Raw genomic sequence first — 5,000 nt, 5'->3', positions numbered from 1 at the left:
TCAGCTGAACGTTACAGTTCCGAAAACTTCTAAGCTCACTGATTTCACTCGAACGTTAAACTTCCGAAAACTTATAAATTCACAGACTTCCCTCCAACGTTACAGTTCCGAAAACTTCTAAGCTCACTGATTTCAATCTAACGTTACAATTCTAAAACTTTTGAGTTGACCAATTCCGAAAAGTCATAAATCCACAAATTTCATTCGAACGTTGCAATTACGAAAATTCAAAACTTGACGGAATAACAAGTTGAAAACAGCTACATTTTTCAGTAGATGAATTTCGATGGAAAGCCACAACTACAATTTTTTTTTTTAAATATGTAAATAAACCTAAAAACTTGTAATTTTTGACATTTCTGAAGTTCCAGACCTGACACATAGATGACGCCATTTTAGGGTCAGGTCAGGTCAAATTATGCTTAAAATTCAAGAAAAATACGTAAATTAACCCAGAATCTTGTAATTTTTGACATTTATGAAGTTCCAGACCTGTCATATAGATGGCGCCATTTTTGAGTCAAAATAGGCGCCAAAATTCAAAAACAATATGTAAAATAAAGGAAAAAACAGTAATTTTTGACATTTATGAAGTTCCAGACCTGACACATAGATGGCGCCATTTTAGGGTCAGGTCAGGTCAAATTATGCTTAAAATTCAAGAAAAATACGTAAATTAACCCAGAATCTTGTAATTTTTGACATTTATGACGTTCCAGACCTGACACATAGATGGCGCCATTTTAGGGTCAGTTAGGTCAAATTATGCTTAAAATTCAAGAAAAATACGTAAATTAACCCAGAATCTTGTAATTTTTGACATTTATGAAGTTCCAGACCTGACACATAGATGGCGCCATTTTAGGGTCAGTTAGGTCAAATTATGCTTAAAATTCAAGAAAAATACGTAAATTAACACAGAATCTTGTAATTTTTGACATTTCTGAAGTTCCAGACCTGACACATAGATGACGCCATTTTAGGGTCAGGTCAGGTCAAATTATGCTTAAAATTCAAGAAAAATACGTAAATTAACACAGAATCTTGTAATTTTTGACATTTCTGAAGTTCCAGACCTGACACATAGATGACGCCATTTTAGGGTCAGGTCAGGTCAAATTATGCTTAAAATTCAAGAAAAATACGTAAATTAACCCAGAATCTTGTAATTTTTGACATTTCTGAAGTTCCAGACCTGTCATATAGATGGCGCCATTTTTGAGTCAAAATAGGCGCCAAAATTAAAAAACAATATGTAAAATAAAGGAAAAACAGTAATTTTTGACATTTATGAAGTTCCAGACCTGACACATAGATGGCGCCATTTTAGGGTCAGGTCAGGTCAAATTATGCTTAAAATTCAAGAAAAATACGTAAATGAACCCAGAATCTTGTAATTTTTGACATTTATGAAGTTCCAGACCTGACACATAGATGGCGCCATTTTAGGGTCAGTTAGGTCAAATTATGCTTAAAATTCAAGAAAAATACGTAAATTAACCCAGAATCTTGTAATTTTTGACATTTCTGAAGTTCCAGACCTGTCATATAGATGGCGCCATTTTTGAGTTAAAATAGGCGCCAAAATTCAAAAACAATATGTAAAATATAGGAAAAAACAGTAATTTTTGACATTTGTGAAGTTCCAGACCTGTCACATAGATGGCGCCATTTTTGAGTCAAAATAGGCGCCAAAATTCAAAAACAATATGTAAAATATAGGAAAAACAGTAATTTTTGACATTTATGAAGTTCCAGACCTGACACATAGATGGCGCCATTTTAGGGTCAGTTAGGTCAAATTATGCTTAAAATTCAAGAAAAATACGTAAATTAACCCAGAATCTTGTAATTTTTGACATTTGTGAAGTTCCAGACCTGTCATATAGATGGCGCCATTTTTGAGTCAAAATAGGCGCCAAAATTCAAAAACAATATGTAAAATAAAGGAAAAAACAGTAATTTTTGACATTTCTGAAGTTCCAGACCTGACACATAGATGGCGCCATTTTAGGGTCAGGTCAGGTCAAATTATGCTTAAAATTCAAGAAAAATACGTAAATTAACCCAGAATCTTCCCAGAATCTTGTAATTTTTGACATTTCTGAAGTTCCAGACCTGTAACATAGATGGCGCCATTTTTGAGTTAAAATAGGCGCCAAAATTCAAAAACAATATGTAAAATATAGGAAAAAACAGTAATTTTTGACATTTGTGAAGTTCCAGACCTGTCACATAGATGGCGCCATTTTTGAGTCAAAATAGGCGCCAAAATTCAAAAACAATATGTAAAATAAAGGAAAAACAGTAATTTTTGACATTTATGAAGTTCCAGACCTGACACATAGATGGCGCCATTTTAGGGTCAGTTAGGTCAAATTATGCTTAAAATTCAAGAAAAATACGTAAATTAACCCAGAATCTTGTAATTTTTGACATTTCTGAAGTTCCAGACCTGTCATATAGATGGCGCCATTTTTGAGTCAAAATAGGGCGCCAAAATTCAAAAACAATATGTAAAATAAAGGGAAAAAACAGTAATTTTTGACATTTATGAAGTTCCAGACCTGACACATAGATGGCGCCATTTTAGGGTCAGGTCAGGTCAAATTATGCTTAACATTCAAAAAAAATACGTAAATTAACCCAGAATCTGTAATTTTTGACATTTCTGAAGTTCCAGACCTGTCATATAGATGGCGCCATTTTTGAGTCAAAATAGGCGCCAAAATTCAAAAACAATATGTAAAATAAAGGAAAAAACAGTAATTTTTGACATTTCTGAGATTCCAGACCTGACACATAGATGGCGCCATTTTAGGGTCAGGTCAGGTCAAATTATGCTTAAAATTCAAGAAAAATACGTAAATTAACCCAGAATCTTCCCAGAATCTTGTAATTTTTGACATTTCTGAAGTTCCAGACCTGTCATTAGATGGCGCCATTTTTGAGTCAAAATAGGCGCCGAAATTCAAAAACAATATGTAAAATAAAGGAAAAAACAGTAATTTTTGACATTTCTGAAGTTCCAGACCTGACACATAGATGACGCCATTTTAGGGTCAGGTCAGGTCAAATTATGCTTAAAATTCAAGAAAAATACGTAAATTAACCCAGAATCTTGTAATTTTTGACATTTCTGAAGTTCCACAGACCTGTCATATAGATGGCGCCATTTTTGAGTTAAAATAGGCGCCAAAATTCAAAAACAATATGTAAAATATAGGAAAAAACAGTATTTTTTGACATTTGTGAAGTTCCAGACCTGTCACATAGATGGCGCCATTTTTGAGTCAAAATAGGCGCCAAAATTCAAAAACAATATGTAAAATAAAGGAAAAAAACAGTAATTTTTGACATTTCTGAAGTTCCAGACCTGACACATAGATGGCGCCATTTTAGGGTCAGGTCAGGTCAAATTATGCTTAACATTCAAAAAAAATACGTAAATTAACCAGAATCTTGTAATTTTTGACATTTCTGAAGTTCCAGACCTGTCATATAGATGGCGCCATTTTTGAGTCAAAATAGGCGCCAAAATTCAAAAACAATATGTAAAATAAAGGAAAAAACAGTAATTTTTGACATTTCTGAAGTTCCAGACCTGACACATAGATGGCGCCATTTTAGGGTCAGGTCAGGTCATATATGCTTAAAAATCAAGAAAAATACGTAAATTAACCCAGAATCTTCCCAGAATCTTGTAATTTTTGACATTTGTGAAGTTCCAGACCTGTCACATAGATGGCGCCATTTTTGAGTCAAAATAGGCGCCAAAATTCAAAAACAATATGTAAAATAAAGGAAAAACAGTAATTTTTGACATTTCTGAAGTTCCCAGACCTGACACATAGATGGCGCCATTTTAGGGTCAGGTCAGGTCAAATTATGCTTAACATTCAAAAAAAATACGTAAATTAACCCAGAATCTTGTAATTTTTGACATTTCTGAAGTTCCAGACCTGTCATATAGATGGCGCCATTTTTGAGTCAAAATAGGCGCCAAAATTCAAAAACAATATGTAAAATAAAGGAAAAAACAGTAATTTTTGACATTTCTGAAGTTCCAGACCTGACACATAGATGGCGCCATTTTAGGGTCAGGTCAGGTCAAATTATGCTTAAATTCAAGAAAAATACGTAAATTAACCCAGAATCTTCCCAGAATCTTGTAATTTTTGACATTTCTGAAGTTCCAGACCTGTCACATAGATGGCGCCATTTTTGAGTTAAAATAGGCGCCAAAATTCAAAAACAATATGTAAAATATAGGAAAAAACAGTAATTTTTGACATTTGTGAAGTTCCAGACCTGTCACATAGATGGCGCCATTTTTGAGTCAAAATAGGCGCCAAAATTCAAAAACAATATGTAAAATAAAGGAAAAACAGTAATTTTTGACATTTATGAAGTTCCAGACCTGACACATAGATGGCGCCATTTTAGGGGTCAGTTAGGTCAAATTATGCTTAAAATTCAAGAAAAATACGTAAATTAACCCAGAATCTTGTAATTTTTGACATTTCTGAAGTTCCAGACCTTCATATAGATGGCGCCCATTTTTGAGTTAAAATAGGCGCCAAAATTCAAAAACAATATGTAAAATAAAGGAAAAACAGTAATTTTTGACATTTATGAAGTTCCAGACCTGACACATAGATGGCGCCATTTTAGGGTCAGGTCAGGTCAAATTATGCTTAACATTTCAAAAAAAATACGTAAATTAACCCAGAATCTTGTAATTTTTGACATTTCTGAAGTTCCAGACCTGTCATATAGATGGCGCCCATTTTTGAGTCAAAATAGGCGCCAAAATTCAAAAACAATATGTAAAATAAAGGAAAAAACAGTAATTTTTGACATTTCTGAAGTTCCAGACCTGACACATAGATGGCGCCCATTTTTAGGGTCAGGTCAGGTCAAATTATGCTTAAAATTCAAGAAAAATACGTAAATTAACCCAGAATCTTCCCAGAATCTTGTAATTTTTGACATTTCTG

The sequence above is a fragment of the Gnatocerus cornutus genome, unplaced genomic scaffold (genome assembly GCF_029298725.1).
Source record: "Gnatocerus cornutus isolate USDA-ARS CGAHR unplaced genomic scaffold, icGnaCorn1.1 Chromosome167, whole genome shotgun sequence".
NCBI classification, from domain to species: domain Eukaryota; kingdom Metazoa; phylum Arthropoda; class Insecta; order Coleoptera; family Tenebrionidae; genus Gnatocerus; species Gnatocerus cornutus.
Note: the sequence above shows the minus strand (reverse complement) of the source record.